The 19,059-nt window shown below is 37.1% G+C and overlaps 1 protein-coding gene across 1 annotated transcript in view; it reads right to left on the bottom strand.

The window, feature by feature from the left end:
- LOC134536774 (activated Cdc42 kinase Ack) overlaps positions 1-11,122 on the bottom strand; it is a 69,139-nt gene extending 58,017 nt beyond the window's left edge. The window contains exon 1 of the mRNA XM_063376689.1: positions 10,907-11,122. The gene's annotated coding sequence lies outside the window, so the exon portion shown is untranslated. The remainder of the gene's footprint in view (positions 1-10,906) is intronic.
- Positions 11,123-19,059: the final 7,937 nt, after the last annotated feature.

Here is a 19,059-nt window from a genome sequence, read left to right as displayed (position 1 = left end):
TGTTTGTATCCCTTAAATTTGATTACGGATCATCACAAATTCACGATGAAAAAATTTGTACCAAGTATAAGACTATAGTAGTCTATTTAAAATTTCTCGTAGCTAAACTGTTTTGCGACCAAAGTGTTGACGATTTCCCCATGTTTTTTACAAGTTTTTAAGACACCTCCTAAATACCCTGGGTTCTGTCCATTTTCCTGATTTTCCCCTGTCCGCGGGAAACCCTGCCCAACTTGCAAACACTTCAAAGTAACAGTGAGCAAGTGCAACTGTATTTAGAACACCAATCAACCACACCTAATGATGAAATGAGTACGAAAGAAATTTCGGGTAGAGATGATAAGACTTTCACAAACATGAAAGGTTTTGTTCATCTTGACTGCTCAGTTCCCTTGACACAGAGCCCCATGTGTTTCATTTATAGTCATTCCAAGAAATAGGCTAGTTACGTACATATGTGATTTTATTGTCCTCAGTTATTAAACTCTATATGCATGTACATTGGGCCAAAAATCTGTAGGATTTTCAGAGGTGGTCCCGGGATAACGTTTAGTCTTGCCGTTCCACATTTTTGATTTTGCAAGTGCAATCAAGCACCCCCAGTGAGGGGCATTTTGATACCAGTTCCGCCCCCCCCCCCCCCCCCCGCTCTTTTTCATTGGATTTTATGCCCATGTATTTTTGTAAACTCATTAAAAATATTTCAGGTAATGTTTTCTTACGGTAACTGAGGTAGTTTATGTGTGTGTTTATATATGAGTGTATGCATGGCTGTCATAGCTTATCACACTTTCTAACAGTAATATTCAAACTTGAAACACTCACTTCCACTGAAACTTTAGACTGCACTGTACATAGAAATTGCTTATTCCTAGGCATTTGCAACAAAAGGAATAGATTAAATTATTAATTAGTATTTTTTTTAATAAGACTAGCTAAATTATTCATAAATTCATACATTACAAATTTTGAACCACATTTGAGACAATGGTGTCATCTAAAGTGTGTTCATACGATGATTAACATAGCATAGTAACAGAAAGCATATGACTGATTAAATGTAGTTCACTCATTTATTTTAGTTAAAATAATGTATCTATCACTATGATATTATTGAGAAAATACTAAATATTATTAACAATTGCACATATAATTCACATATTAAGTAAGTAATGTTAAAGTGTAGTTAATTTGGACCAATGAGCACACAACAGGGCACCACAGAGAGCAGAGAGAGAGAGCAACAACATCTACAGTCCTAAGCCAACATGTGCATATTACACAGCCATTCTTATAGCATCACTATCTCTCTTTATTGATCTATTGTTTTTGATCGGTCCACTTCTCTGCTCTTCTATCAATTGAGACCAAAAAATAAATAAAAATATCAATAATAAATTAAATTAGATAGACAAAACACAAAAATTACCAAAAACCAACTTACAATAAAATCAGCAAAATCTGTATTTTGGAGCTAAATGACAGAGGATAGATATAATTTAATGTAAATAACCAATAAATTCATAATAAACAGGTTATTAATTATCCCAACTGATCCACCAGAAAATTTTTTACTAAGAATAATCACATCTTTCTTTACGAGTTCCTTAGAATTGAACATACATTCATTTCTGACCAAGTTTTTTGAGTGATAGTCTGGGAAACCAGAAAGAGTCACCCATAATAAGGATTGAAATTACAGTCATACAACGTAAATTTTTTCCACATTCATTTTAAGTACACACATATCTCTAATCACCTCATGAGTTGGAAGACACACATGATTTGTAAAACCCTTAAATTTCATAGACACAAACCAAGTAGAAGTTTAGTTTCACAATTATTAATAAATTGACTACACAAATTTTAAATGAGTTCGATAAGTCAAGAAATTAAGGTAAATAAATAGGACAGGAAACCAAAAACTTGCTATGACATCAAGTTCAGCCGTCCTCCCAGGGAGGAGAGAATAGTGCTTATATATGAAGAAGCCTGCAAAAATCTTTGATTAGTGACGAAACCGAACGAAGACAAGGTACGACCGGAAGGCTGACTCAAACGGATTTCAGGAGGGCGATTTGGTGTTGCTGTAGAACCCGCAACGAAGGAAGGGAAGGTGCCCTAAGCTTCAAGCAGCATGGGAAGGCCCGTATGAAGTCTTGAAACAGCTAAATGATGTTTACCGCATCCAGAGAGGAAAGAGGGGAAGGATGAAAGTGGTACATGAGCCAGAAGGGATGCGTTATATATTCAGGATGAACAGTTTAAAGGCGAGGGCAGTGTTACAAACGCAGGAGACGAGACCGTGATGCATGCCAGGTTCGGAGCGGGCTGGCAGAATCCCACAGCCACAGACGTCATGCGCCGTCCATTGACCACGTAATCCTAGCCGGACTATCCACCCCCCTCCGCTTGTGCACCCGCACTGTCCCGCCTCGGGCTATTGTCACCTTTTAGTGGCCTGGGAAATCCGGGCTTACAGACACAGCCCCGTGAGGAGTGGTGTGAATAAGCGTTGCTGATCTGGGTGTTTCGGGCGTCGGGTTGGCCGGCCTCTGCGGGTGTTTCGGGAGACGAGAGATCGGAGAAGAGGGTGACCAACAAACCCCCCCCCCCCCCCCCTCCGAAATAGGCATGACACAGAGCAACGGGATCATGAGAATTCGACTGAGTATCACGAGACTGTGTGTGGACAGGTGTGGTGAGGCAAGGGGCGGACCAATGTTGAGCCTAGCTCCAGTGAGGAGTGTGAACTGTGAAACTTGACAGACATTGAGCGACTTGTAAACAGACATTTTTTAAGCGTGATTATTTATTAGTAATGTAAATATTAGTAATCAATAAAATTGTATAACACTTAATTGGGCTATCCCTTACAAACCCTGTGTTCTCCCCCACACAGTTCATAACACTATATACTTACGAAAACCACAGATACAAAAAATATTTGTAAAAGTCTAACCCATGGCAAATATAAAAGTATAAAATAGTGCCAGAGTTTAAAGACCATTATGTAGTATAATTAGTCAATAACATACAAGTGATGATGTTACTCATAATCTATTGCCAATGATTAGCATTCAGGCTTTTTTTTTCTTTTGTAATTGCACTAGAACCCATTTAGTTAGCAAGGTTCTCTGTTTTTTAGGATACCCTTTGAATTAATTTAATCTAACTGAGTGATTTATAATAGTGTTATAACTTCCAGGTGTATTTTATTTTTGGTGAATAGTAACCATTAAAATTTTACTTTTGCATGAGTTTTGAGGTTGTCTCCAACTTTTCAATAAGCGTTAAAAGACTATAAAAAGTGCCGAACAGTAATATGTTTTAATGCGGGCTTGCAGTTCTCCAACAGCTGCCAACAAGACAAGTAGGTCAGTTAACTGGCGGGGCGCGAGCGGCTGATCCGACAGCGCGCCTGGCAGCCGCTCATAAGTATGCAGGGCTCGTCGCGAGCAGAGCCGAAGCCAAGGTCACACCACGACAGTCACCCTTTCATTCTATTAGCTTCTGGCCGTTGCTAATGCGCGGTAATGACACACGGCACTTAACACTCACGGGGACAACACCGAGGCTGCTGGCTACCATGCTTTCTTCCGCCACAAACTGCACTTCTTTCCTCAGCCAGCTCAATGAAACAAATCACTCATTTAACTGACTTAAAATTCCAGTACTGAATTAAACAACTTATCATAGATTTTGAACCACAAATATGACATTACAAGTTAATTTAATGTCAATATAATTTTTTAATAATTAGGAACCTCATAAAAAAGCACTATCGTAAATTTACTGTAGAAAGTGTTATGTAAACGAGTCAAACATTAAAATTGGTAAAATGCACTTTTAGTTCCTGAGGGAGGAGGGAGGAAAAGTAAATCAGAGCAGATGCCTATTAGGATGCCTAATAGGTCTATAAACAACAAAATGCATCTGCCAGCTTTCCACTTCTTGTTTTTTGGTTTGAGTTTCTGCTTTCTATATTTATAGTGAAGTGTTCCAAAAACTTTTGAAGATACACTTTTTATGTGCACAGAATTCTAAAATATTTTTTTTATCATTTACATTATGTTAATTTTACACAGTGAAAGAAAACAGTTTTAAATCAATCCATTGACGGTTTCACTTGTTCTTGTGATTAACATGCATAATCAAAAGAAGCCCAAGGAAAAATGTGTTTTCTACTGTATTACAATTTCAAATTGTAGGGTTGGTAGGTCTTGTGACTTTCATGCTTAATAAATGTGATTTTCTCGTGTTGACTGCATGTTGCGTTGCTGCGTTCCTTGCATAGTTTATAAAACCAGCCTTAGTCTTGAAGGGTTTACACCCAGAACTCACTCATTCAAGAGAACAGCCATGCCAAATAAGTAGAGACAAGATTTTGCAGTTTTATTTTCGGGTCAATTTAATTTTTAAAACAGGATATATCAGTGGTATTGTTTTTATTTATAAACATTTTTATTCCTAAAAAAGATTTCATCATTCAACAAATATGAAACTAAAATATTTCTTAATATCATGGTTTTAGTACATGCAGTGCTAAATGGTGTGTTAACTTGCAGTTCAGAGTTATATATGTTGTAACATTCTTTGCAGGGTTATTTCGGTTTTATCGCAATTCACAATACAATCTCGGCCCCAAAAATTAACGATTATGCCAGATTATGTAATGTCAATATAGTTTTAACAAAAACACCAAAATGTATAAGGCCTAACAAAATTTTTCAATAATTTTACCTATGATCTACCCATCTTACCCCATAGATTACATTTATTTTCTTGTTTTAACCATAATGCATATTCCACCAGGCAACCAGGAGCCATGCTGGACGTGACTGGCCGGCGGGACAAAGGAAGCCAGAGGAAGCCAAGTGTCGCAGGGCCGGAGAGCAAGCCAATCAACCACTCCCCCGATACGGTTGATAAGATAGAATAGGAAGTGGCACTTGCATCTGGCACGAGCACACAAATTACAGCTGCTGTAAGTCATTTCCCAAAATGACAAAAAAAATCTCTCACATTGGAATGTGTTCTGTAATAAACTGACAAAATAAATAATGTTAGAAAATCTAACTAAATAAAAATGTAAATGTGCATTTGTCAAAACCTTAAATCTCCGTAAGTTCTTCACCAATTGCTTTGAAATTTTTACACCACATTGCATTCGTATACACATGTGTTTTTATACAATTAAAAAAATAAATAATAAAAAGAGCACACGTAACTCAGTACACGTGATAGAATGGAAACTTCTTTGGCAATTCAAACCTTGACTCGTATGTGCTCTCTTTGTATCTCTTTGGCGTCAGAAAAGAGTCAAAACAATGTTTCACAAAAAACGTTGCATTAAATTTCAGCCTTAAAATTGTAATTGAAATACTCTTATCATACTCAAAGTAGTTTCACTTCGAAAAATGTGAAACTAAACATATTATAAATGTGTGCTATCTCATTTCTTTCTTTTCCATTTAACCAGACTGAGCCACAGCAACACGTGGCCGGTACAGCTAGTAAAAAGTAACAATTTAACAGAGAGATTGAAATATTTATTTAATGGCCAGTGTTTCTATGATATCTATGAAATAGAGAAATATCTTAATGCAATTATGTTGTTGGCAGATTCATTTGAGTTATTTTTGTTTCGATAGCAGCAAAGAAGCGCTACAGGCAACAACAGCATGTGTGACAAATGCTGGCATGCAGTCTATTTGTTTTTGCTTTGTACCACTATTCCCTAGAACTTCAAGGGATGGGCCATTTTATTTTTTTAAATAGTAATATTAATTCCTAAATTTTATGTGGGGATTTTGAGAAGTTTCGCTGATATGCAGGTGGATTTTTTTTTTTTTTTAAATACAGCAGTATCATATTTGTTTTCCTCATTTCACTAACTTAATTAATAGAATCAAAATGTCTTAAAATCAGGCATCCGACTCAAGAGCAGATCCAGATTGATGGTCAGAGAAGAGCCCAATTAAAATTTTCTAATACAATTTTAGTACATTTACAATTGAAATATTTAGTACATTTTATCTGTGGTTCAAAAAGTCCTATTATCTGTAGTACAACAGTAAAATAATACTTTAGTATGTTTTATAAACTATGATAAGGAATTTGGAGAAAATCTGAAAATTATTCACATTTTGGAGGGGGGTAAGGGGGGGGGGATGCCACTATGGCCCCCATTCTAGAACTGCCAGTGATACAACTAGCATTACATCTCAAATAAATCTCTAATTTCCTGTAAAAAAAATGTATATCGACCAATATGCAGTACTATTTTTAACACATCAAAACTTTCTGTAAATGAAATTTAAAAATGACATTATTCTTTTTTTATTTCTGAAGTACTGCACAATGAAAACATTATTCTAAACACAGTCTTTGCATATTTTATCAAATTTACATTAATATTTTATGCAATAATTTTACTTTAAATGTAAAGCATTCACTTCAAATCATATTAGATGCTGTCCACATCACTGATTGCTAACCTTAATGTGAAAATACATTTTCATTGTCCAAGAAAGAATTTTTTTTTTAAACTTGCCCGTATGATAAATTCACAGAAACTATCGTGATAAATTGTGATTTTAAAGGAATGTTGTCCAAGGAACTTCATGAGTGATAATAGGACCATGATGATTTTTTATTATTGGGCTCATTTGTGCCTCTGTTTTTATGCAGGTAGGCTTACAAGATACGAGTATACCAAAAGTTTTGTGTCGGAATCCCCATCACGGCATATAAAACTTCAACCAACTGTGTCGCGGAGGTTGATAAGACCAAATTAGAACCCTTCTCACATTGTGACGTGGAAACAATTTTTGAAGGATATATGTAATCCAGAATCAGCAGCAGAAAGTTTTCCAAACATCCAGGATCAAAAGAGTATTACTTTAGTGTATTTATAGCTAAAAAAAATTATATCTATATGACAATGTACATAAAGTTTTGTACGTAACAATACTTCCCACACATTACAATTTAAAGAAGTGAAATTTTTTTTGGATACCCCAAACCCACCCCCTTGTCTTTTATAACATCACTGTTTTAATTATTATCACTGACAATATAAGACAGTGAAGAGGAACCTCACAATGAATGAAACAAAGAACTTCGAATGTGGTTATCTCTGCTTTGGTGAGAGGGAATGGAAGACAAAAGAACAGCTGAAATGACAAATAATAATGCCTGTCTCAAAGCTGTCAGAAGACATACTGACATACTTCAGGTTAAAATTAGGGACAAAAATTTATAGCTTTATTTTTATGTCAATTTTGTTTTTAAAAGAGGAGATTTCTGTGTTATTTATTTTATTTTTGTAATTTGTCTTTATTCATAAACTAGATTAAAACCTGCAGCTTTGCTCACGCAGTTTCAGATGGTGCTAAAATCTTACCACTGAAATAAAAACATGTGATTAATTCCAAACATTGTTACTAAATAAATAGACACAATAAATTTAACAGGTGCATAAAGGATTTATTTCATAGCAAAACAGTTTAATAATTTAAGTGGATAATGTGTATGCCTTTTTAATTTACATATAATTGAAGTATTTGAATTTAAAACTTTGGTTTTAGAGTTTTAGAGTACATATTTTACCTTAATGAAATCACACTTACGGTAACTCCTTTTCATTTAATGAGGTATATAATTTTAAAAAAATTATTACACACACACCTAATTCATTTTAGTAACTATGTTTATGCCATTGTTGAAACTAACATTTTCAATTACTATGGTTAAAGCTATACTTAGAATAATTAAATAACTTCACCATACCTATTACAAATACCTCCAATGAATTAAGGATATTAGATACAAATTCCATTGTTATTTGAAATAAAAAGTACAGATATAAAATTTCCTATCCAACATATTAGTTGATTCTTAGTTTGCTTAGTATTATTTAAATGAAATCACCAATTTGTTTACCCCTCTCCTCCTTTTCCACATGAATGCCAATGTAAAAATTCAGAACTAAATAAATATGACAATATCCGTTAAACAAACAAAAATCAAATACAACCCTTTTTTTCATTGTCAGCGGGAGAAATCAGAGGGAAAGAGAGGATAAACTGTCATGAGATCAGCACTTGGGAAAAAAAAAAAAAAAAAGGAAACAAAAAATCTGAAAAATTAATTTTTTTACTTCCTGAAATTTTATACTTATCATTCTGTAATTGGCATTGTGATATTTTACGTAGTTTATCATTTTAACAATTGGTTAGATAGCTACAATTAAAACACGGTAATATTGTGTTTGATGGTTGGTTAGATTATCTACTTTAAAAATATACTTTTTTTGAGCTGATTTTGCTTTACTGTCCTGCAGAATGGCATACAGAAATTTTAATGTAGCTAACCTAACCAAACATTAAAACTGTAAACTACCAAAAAAATTTATCATTTTAAAAAAGGTTAGGAACTAAAAAAATCCACATTGATATGTATATTTCTTTACAAATGTGCACACTCATATAATTTACCACTTTTTAAAAATCATTCTTGCAATGGGAAAAATTGATTTAAAACGTTTTTATACACACATGCCACTGCTGGTTTTTCCTGTATGTCATATGTAATATAAACCACAAAAATTAACAAGAAAGGTGAATGCACCAACGCACAGAAAAAAATGCCAAATCAAAAATCAAACATAAAATGTGTGAATGCAGAGACAGCACGGAGAATTCCACCAAAGGGATTAGACAGAAAAAATATCACTGCACAGACAAACATGGTGAGCAGACAGCGATGAGACAGATGTAACAAGAACTGAAAATATAGACAAGCAACCCTGAACAACCCAGCAACAAAACCTATAGCTAGGGTCATGTAATTTTCGCGAAAAGATTCTCCGACCAGCTGTGTTAAAACTCTGTAGCATTGTCTGTGTCTCGTGGTTGGCTGGGTTTATTCCAGGTGCATGTCTACTGTCCGCACACCAATCGCAGCCATCCATTGCGGAAGCAAACTCATCCTGAATGGCCCGGCCAGACAGGGCGATGGCTTCTCTTGCAGACGGCCGCCAATCACAAGGGAACAATGACTAGAGAGGGCATACCTTGTTGCAGTCTAATGAGCGATCAGATTATTTCGGGAAAAATGCATGCCCCTACCTATAGACCTAACTATAATAAAAAAAAACCAGAAATCTGAAGAACACAACACGGCGACACACAACCAAACCCACAGATGAAACTAAAAAGAGGTAATAATCTGACAGCCAGACTTTTTAGAACGGAAAGAAAAAAAAATTGGAAAACATTGTTTTTCACACACTAAACACGTCCCTGAATTCACTCTGAATGGATGGTTTCGTAATTCCTACTAGTTTGTGAAAAAAATTAAATTTTTATATCTTACATTACAATACCTGTGCTTTCACGCTACTGTCGCAATTCATTGTTTACCTGCGATAAATAAAAATATATGTTCCTGAATTAACCCTGAAAGGAAGGTTTCTAAATTCCTACTAGTTTGTGAAAAAATAAAAGTTTACAGCTTACATTGCAATACCTATACCACAGGATCATGCCATTAGGACATTTTGACGTACTGAACTATAACAGCAAGCACCATGTATGTAACACAGGATCAAGTCAACAGGATCCAGCCATCAGAGATAAACTGGGATGCATGAAACACCAGCCATATCAAACACAGAATACATGATGGCTGTAATCAAAGAATTCCATGGAAACACTTCCAAATTTAATAGGTCAGTTACTTCAGTCCACAGCACATATTCCTCACAGAAAATGAATGAAGTTATTAATTCTATTAAAATTTTGCCTTCCATTAGAATCGTTCGTTACAACGTGACTCATAATAGTACATCCTTTTAAATGCAATGTAACAAAACTAACATTTTGTAATACAATTACTTATTCTAATAAAACAACAAACATACAATATAAGTACTAAACAATTCCATACAATTAATGGCAATACAGTAATTAATTAAATGAATTTCATTATATTACAACACCACCTACTTTGACTAAAGTTATAAAAAATTTTTTAAATAACCTATACAGGAAAACAATGAATGTCTGTGATTGCGTGAATACATGGGTATTTTAATGTAAGCCGTAAACTAGATTTTTTTGAAAACCCAGTTGGAATTACGAAACCTTCCTTTCAGGGTTAATTCAAGAACGTCTCAAGTATGTGGAAAACATATTTTTATTTATCAGTTTATCACTGGTAAACAATGAATGGCGGCGGCACTGTGAAAACACAGGTAGGTATTGTAATGTAAGTTTTAAACTATTATTTTTCATGAATCAGTACGAATAAAGAAACCATCCCTTCAGAGTAAATTTAGGGACATGTGGAGTGTGTAAAAACTATATTTACGATTTTTTCTTTCTGTTTTGAAAACCCGCGATGTCCTAGTATTACAGAGACAATTGATTTGTAAAAACTACCTACTTGACATTGGTTACAACTTTGCATACTTGGCATAAACATTATAAGCTTGCAACAGGCCTACTAAGTAATATCAAAGGTGAATGCACATGTGGGATTGTATGTGTATAAGTGAAATGAAATAAAACCTACACACAAATGATTTTAATTATGCTCAACTACTGAAATACCAAAGGGCCTTACAATAATTTATTACATAAAACAATATATATTATTTTTCCTTTAGATACATAAAACAAACTCTTCCCACGTTTGTAATTTAAAGTTAAGTTATCACAGTAAATATTAGCTCTGTAAGCAACATACACTGTTAAAAACCAAAATATACCCTAAAACAGAACTATTTTGTCAATCAAAAACTGTGCAAAATTAGGTGACTATACTTTTACCTTATAAACAATCTTAAAAGCTTGTTTATTTTACATCACTATACAAAACACAAAATAATCTACTTTACCTGACTAGCCTTATGCTTCACTCAATTTAGTGTGCAGGTATTATCAGACAAAAATAAACTTTCTACAAATTTTAAAAAGCAAAGTAAATTAATAAATACATTTCAAAACAAATAAAGCATTGTTAAAGCGTATCAATCTACTTTCACATTTCACAAACTGGGCATTGTTTATGAAAATATCTGTAGGAGCTGCAACAACATTACCATAGACTACACAGACAGAAAACAAAGCTTCGTTACTAGTTCGCCAAATATATTCATACATAGACTCAAAATCACTGTAGACTACACACCGAAGCTACATAATATAAATATTTAAAACAATTTCACAATACAAAATAATGCGTATTTTAGACTGAATAAGGAATTGCCAAAGAAAAGTAAATATGTACTTAGGTTTCCATCAAACAGGGTCACACATTTTTTTGACGTGATAACATCTTATAAATCGATGAACGCCGGCTGCACGCACGAAAAAGCATGACTCATTGTCACGTTCCGCCTGAGTCGAACGTGCAAGAACCATTCAACCACCTTGCGAGAAATTCTTCTATAATATCAAACAGGTTAAGGCGGGCTTTTTAAAAACAGCAAATTAAAATATTTGATTTATTTGTCCTATTTCGTCATTTCAAATTAACAATTTATTGACATTGATTTGATTTCAGTTTATTTCTATAACTAATTGTTCGTGATTATATTTAAAACAAATTATTTAAATTAAATTTGCAAAAACTGTGAATAATATTTGAAAATTAAAAAAGTATGCAATTTTTCATCAATGTTTTCTAATTACATCATGTAAAATTTTCTTCTGTAAACAGACTTTACAGACAACACCCTTTTTACATTAAATATATTCACATATACTGTGATATTTTTATGAAATAAATATATTGATATAGTTATCATATTTAAATTAATTATTTTATTATGCGATGTCATTCTCACAGATATAAAAAATTTCAAAAACAAGTATATGAAACTTAACGAAAAAATAGATTAGACTTATAAATAATTACAGTTCTTCACACTGTTTCTTAATAAGCACGACTGGGAGCATGTGACAGTGATACCAGGAACCAATTAATTATGTTCCTATAACTCGCTATGTGGAATTGCAATAAAAGATTGCGACCCCATCACTTGTTCGAATCATTAAAGACGACGGCAGGGTGCATGAATGTAGGATTAAAGTGACTCACAGTCCAGTAAGGCAGTGAAAAAACTGTCACTGTGTTGATTAACCCTGATTTATTTAGTGTAGATGTCAGACGGGGGGAGTTCACCCTTACCCACTTAGTAAATTAGCTACCTAATGTATGTAAGTGTCGTGATGTCTGTATTTAGAGACTTGTAATGAGTGGTGTCAAAAGTGGCTAAATTAAACTCGTATTAGTGTATTGATAAGCTCCAGGGCCACATGCAACAGCTCAGTGACCCCTCAGCAGTTGCGAGCCCGGCCAGTCGCATCGGGAGGCATATAATCGATTAATTCTACTGTGGGAAAGAGGCTTGTTAATAGAAAAAAAGGCTGTCAGTGTCATGCGCGATACTGCTGAGCAGGCAGTGAGTGCACCCTGCGCCCACTAGCGCTGCATGGCGATGGCATGCGGCACCCACAACCCAATGGTCTTGCAAGAAGCTTGTGCCGCATGCAGTGATGCCCGAAGTCAACTCTGCTAATTCCCCCCCCCCCTAAGCCGGTGATGTGCAGCTTTAGTGGATAGTAAACACCATGTCTCGTCAAGATACTGCTGCATCGTCAGTAGTGCTGACACTCAAGGCCCAGCACATCTTCCAACTTGAAGTTGTTCCATCACTTGATCTTCGATGAGCCACGAAGACAACAGCCACTTCCACCAAATGGTCCATAAGTTGGTATTTATATATTCGCAACAAATCCAGCTGCTCATCACAGCTGGACCACTGTCTTCACTACCGACAGGACGTTTTAGATTGCAATTGGTCTCTGCCTCTCTGTGTTCGCTATGTACACAAAATGGTTCCCACACCTTCCCCTTCCTCACTGTCAGAGACAATGAACCCCCAGGCGGAGTACCTTACTTGTTTCCCAGTGATGTGCACACCACAAGAAGCACAGAGCGAACTCATAAATGAAACTTCTTTCCAACATTTCTCAAATATTGTAAGTCAAGATAACTGGAATGAAGTCTATAAACAAAATTATGCTAATGCCTAATTTAATACTGTTGATTCTATCTATTAAGATTTCTTGAAAGTTTGATGTAATTATAGAAATTGATGTCGTACCGACCGGAGGCCATTAAGCACAGCCTCGACCCGCCAGTATTGGCTCCCGCTGGTGGAACGCCCCTCGCAAACTCAACGCGGAGTAGATACACAAGTACTCCCAGTGTATAAATTTTGTCACAGAGTAAACTCATCAAGCCATCCCCTTAAATTAACACATGATAAGAAATGTGCGTTGTAGAACACGAGTGTTAGCCCCTCTGAGCACAGTGTTAATTGAACGCCCTTAATTCTCATTACGGCCTAGAAACTTAATTTAAGTAAGAAACAAGGTGCTGAAGCAATATCAAGAACAAACCCAGAATAGTTTCTACCAACTAGTCAGTAATTTTTAAGTTGACTCATCTTTTTAAATAATGTTTATTAAATTTCTTAAACTAAATCTTTAATCAATATTTCATAATACATCTAATGTCAGCATTAATATTCAAACAAGGGTCATGTACAATAAACAAGTACATTTTCAATTAAAAACCGAATAACGGTAATTTATTTTCTTCACTCGTGGTTTGGCGCGCGGCAGAACTGTTTCCCCCTCCCCCCGCGCGACAGCCCTCTCCGGCAGTCCAGATCAGCTCGCGGCCCGGGGTGGATGTGTTTGTGTGTTCGTTCCGTGGGGAACCTTCAATTTAGTAACTCACCGATTCTTCACTCTGGTAAATATAGTCATGAACCAAATCCTTTGTAACATCAATTCCCCATGCGACCCCGGGTCGGTTTTTATGGTGCAGGGCTTAACCCGGCCATCGTAATTCCTGCCTTTAGGCCACTGGTCACAGGGCCGCCATAAGGTCAGTCACTTAACGGACCTGGCCGACTCCAGGGCAACCAACGAACTCCCCGCTCTAATGGACTCCCTTAGGGAGAGACAATCATAATTAATCAAGAGTAGGTCGTGTAATATCGTGTATCAATTATGTCCAAATTATCAACCAAGAGTAGTGTCATGCAATATCGTGTACCCAAATATGTCAGTTAATAAATATGTGTACCACACGTTTTCAGTTCCAGTGCATGTATTACATCTGTTGTTGGGCACCAGCCACCTTATGCTGAACAGGAAGTGTCACCATTGTCTACTAGCAGTTAATACCACCCTTAAGATACAGCCACCGAGTCTAGGGAAGCACGCTTAGGCCGATCGACCCACCCCATTGGTTAGACGTACGAGCTAACCTCCCGAAAAAAACCCATAAAGCACCACCAGCCCCTTAGACTCGCCGCGGGACTCGAACCCGAGACCCCAGCCGACGGAACTTAATAAAGTCTCAGATGGGTAGATCACATAATTAACATACTACAATCATACTACTACTATATAATGAATGTGTAAAATATTTTTCCTTTGTTAAAAATGCTTTCTAATAATATTTTTTAAATGTTGCAGATCCTCTTGTGAACATAACAATAACTTAAAGAGAAACAATTGATATTTTTCAACAGGCTATGTCAAGTATAAACTGTAGCTTTACTACATTTCACGAAAGCTAGAGAAATACATCACATAGTGCCATTTTTTGCACCAAAAACATCATCAGAATTTGATGGAATATCAAAACAACATCTTACAAAGTTTAGAAGTAAAATAGGTAAAACCTATCAGCACAATTCTCAGTTCTTCACTGGAATCAGTATTTTTACATATAATTTTAAGTACTCAACTGATGTTGGCCGACCGAAGGCCACCCCAAAGCCCGACCTGCAACCGCCAGTATACGTTCCCGCTAACGAAACACACTCCTAGCCACGGCCCACCCGAGTCAGGCGAGCCACCAGCAGACAAGGTAGAACCCGGCCCCATAATAAACAGACCGACATTACAGTCGACCACTTTGATAAAACACACACAGAATATAAACAACATTACGTATAAGTTAAACGTTCGCTTAATGAAAGTGCGACGTAGGAGTGCCCGGGCACTCACGTGTGAAAATGTGTCGCTACGTGTGTGAGTGTTCCCCTGGCGGCCTTCTGCCTAGATTAGTTAAGTATTTCATGTGACATAATTATTAACCCTTGTGTTTCGTTATTACCCCCCACCGGAGCAGTCCGGCAAGAGACGAACAGTCTCTGGTGTGACGTATAGTTTAAAAAACATAATTCGTAAACATACTAACTCTAAATTGTAGAAGGGATGAGTAATGTTAATTTAGCCTTAATAATTAATGTAGGAATTTAGCACCCTTAATATCTCTTGTTAACTTGTTAAATTGGAAAATAACATAATGAGGTAAACCCTGGCGCGAGGGACACCGAGCCTCGGCCGGACGCCATGACACAACGGCAGTACAGCGCGACTCGCGGACCGGGGCGGACGCACGTCCCACGGAGAGACATCATCCATTGTCTGCATTGAACTCACTTCTGGTAATTATAGTCACTTCCTCGAAACCCCTTTTTATTAATCTCTCTGTGCGTACCCGGTCCAAATTTTCGGTCCAGGAATTAATCCGGCCGCGTAAATTTTAAAACCCCCTGCACCACACTTGGTCCACGGGGTAGTTTTCAGTAAATGGCACGGGCCGCCTCCCGAATCACAGAACTTGAATTAAAGCCAGTCGCCCCGGCGCTGACAACACCCCATAAGGGAACTTGGACGAATTTAGCTGCGGTCCGCGCTCCACTACAGTGGACGCGAACACCGCCTCGAGACATAGATATATGGGATTGGCCGCCTCCAATCGTCCTCACCCCCCTTTTGTGTAACCATGCTCAGAACCGCCTAGTGCCACGCTAATACGTAACATTTTAGTAATTTTGTGCGACGCCTTGAACGTGGAACATTCTTGAGTAAACTTGTGCAACGCGCCACCACGTAACATTTTTTAAACTTGTGCCACGCCTTCATTACGTAACTTTTCAGAATAACTTTGTGTAATTGTGTAACTTACTGTATGTATTGTGTGACGTCACCCTCTGTACAACGTGGTGTGTAATCCATGGTATTACACCAAGCCCACAGTCGCACGTCATTTGCCGCATTAATTCAGCACCTAATCAATTAACCATACAACTCCCAACCACCACCAAGTAGGGAATCCCTCATTTCCCACGCAACACCGCCGACGGTCCTAGTGGGCCACGCAGGGACAACTGACCCCACGACCTACCTATCGGCTAGAAACAGAGCTAGTCTGGCGCCCACCCGGAAACACTACATCGACAACAGCCATTCCCGCTAGGAGCCGCATCGTGACTCGAGCCCGAGACCCCGGACGATGGCACAACGATATCACCACTTCATAAAATAAATATCTAACTATAGAAAAATCTAGCCGATTCCAAAATCCTGGATAACCTCATGTATAACATATTTTCGTCTTACTGACACCTTGCTATCTTACCGGAGTGTAATGGTGATGAACTGGGAATCTACTAGCAAGGTACATTGAGATTCAGGGCCTTCGAGAGTGACGTCACCATATGGCTGCAGGGCGGTAAGTGGAAGCACATACAAATATACCCCAGGGTTTTTCCCGCACCCCTTTTTTCCCCCAAAGGTCGCAGCTCCAAGGAAGACATAGGCTGCATCCGAATACTGGCCTAATGGATCCCTTAGCTAAGGTATCCACTAAAAGTGCATCGTAGTGGACGCGGCCATCTTTGTGTTGAATCCGAATTATCACAAGGGATGCCGATGCATCCCTTCACGCATGCACTAATTCGAGATTTCTAGGGATGCGACACTCGCATCCACTAACGCGTCCCTACATCTATTACCTTCGGAATTGGGTTTTATTTTGTTTGTGTATAATATTACTTCAGATTTTCAGCATAATATTTGTTTAAAACATTATAAGCGAAAGTGATAACTTAAACAGAGACAAATGAAGACGTTAATAAATTTAATCAAAATACGAATTTAAACTTAAAGAATAATTCAAAACTCATAAGTATTTTTAAAGTGTACAATTTATAAAATGTATTTTATTTGGATCACTAACATGTAAAACATACACGTTACATTATTTTTTAATTGGTAGGTATTTATTATTTACGTTTTGCTGAATATTCGTAGATATCTCTACACAAAATGGCTGCGTGAACATTAGTACGACTGACAGTCAAAAGGTGGTGCTAGCAGTAAAAGTATTCAGATACTATCCATCCATTAGAAATGCGTCCTCTACATTGTGGCTGCATTTGCTAAGGGATGTAGGGATGTGTGTGCTAAGGACGCATCCCTATGTATTCGGATACAGCCATAATTAAAGAGGAAGTTCGGGTGAGATGCAGTTTTATTGCAACAGATCACTCATACAGTTACTCACAGACATGGCCTGTCCTAGTCCTTAGCAGTTGCTCGTTACATCACGTACTAATTTTTAGGTTATGCTGACATTAAGCTACCTGGTGCGAATGGTGTTATGACCCATGCATTTGAAACAAAAAAAAAAGTTGTGAAGCTAATGGTTATGCCCAAGGTTGGAAGGTTATTTACTGTCTGCTTGATTGATGATTATAAAACATTACATTAAGTTACTTACGTTATATAAAGTAAAACTTCAAAATAATAATATGTCATGCTTGTGCCCGCGCTACACAACCCTGACATTTAACTAGCACTAAAACATTTAAAAGACAATGGGTATTACAACAACAAAAAAAGGGGCCCCTAAATTTTGTTGACCTTAACTGAAAGACATGTTGGTGCAATCTTTGCCCAACTGGCGGCCCTGTACGAGTGAAACTGAGAAACATCTTGCGATACGTAGGTGGGGCGATGGAAGACTAGCAGTATTCCGCCTGGCCTCTTCGAAAAAGGCGGAAATGTGCCATACGTCCAAAGTACATGTCGTACCTAGTATTCCATTCTGCCAAAATTTCTTATACATTATACGGAATGAGGAAAACGGCTTTACTCGTAAAATTGTAATGTAACTAGCTTCATAGAATACATTTTTGCACACTGGAGTAATTTAAGTAATTGTAGATTATTATTGAATGAGTGCAAATCCAACACAAATATCCAAGGATTTTCTTATGTAATTTTTTTTTCATTATTAGGGTGACTCTATATAGTAAATTATTTAAAGTCTACAAAATGTGTTTTTAAGATGCTGAAATGCGAGGGAAATATTTTTATGTAGTGTAGTTTGTTGGCAAAGGCGAGCAGCACAGGCGCTCTAGGGGAGCCTAGGGCGCGGTTACACGGGAGTCTGAACTACTTCAGGTGAACATGTTCAGCTGTTGAGTGCGGTTACACACATACTGAACATGTTTCGTTCGAGGCCATTTCCCATTTAACTTAAACAGGTTGGCAAAGTAGTTCAGATCGACATATCTTCTACATTAACCTCTGATTGGCTGTTTAGAATAAACAGTCCTTTGCAGAAATTCAAGATGGAAAGTGTTCCTGGCACAAATTCAAGTAATATTTTACCGAATGCAACAAAAAAAATCAACCGGTAATTATATATATATTTTTTTAATTGATCCCGACCTTAATTTTCTTCAAACTGAGATAGGTACTCTCGCTCAAAAAATAATAAAAAATAAGTTTCAAAAATTTTACTGTGCATTTTGACGCCGCCGTCAGTGCTCCCTCTGAGAGCACAGGCCGTTATGTGTCCTCAACACCTGATAAGTGCCACGCCCCGAACGCGCCCGCGCGCGCAACGTAGTGCAGTGCCCCGAACGGCGTGACGTCAGTCACGGCCTCCTACGTGTGCAAAGCGCCCGGCCGGGTGTGGCACTGCGCAAGGGTATTGTTTCTCAAGCATTTCATAATATAAACAAAAACTAAGAAATCTAAACCATTCAATAATTAATGTTAATTAAATGATCATATGTTAAAAGGGTATAATTCACAAAACTGGCCGAAGTCACCTTCCCGCGCTCCGCAGTTTTCCCGCGGAATTTTCCCCCTCCCTGGCCCC

Source organism: Bacillus rossius, chromosome 11, assembly GCF_032445375.1.
Source record: "Bacillus rossius redtenbacheri isolate Brsri chromosome 11, Brsri_v3, whole genome shotgun sequence".
Classification (NCBI taxonomy): Eukaryota; Metazoa; Arthropoda; class Insecta; order Phasmatodea; family Bacillidae; genus Bacillus; species Bacillus rossius.
Note: the sequence above shows the minus strand (reverse complement) of the source record. Positions and strands in the feature narration are given on the sequence as shown.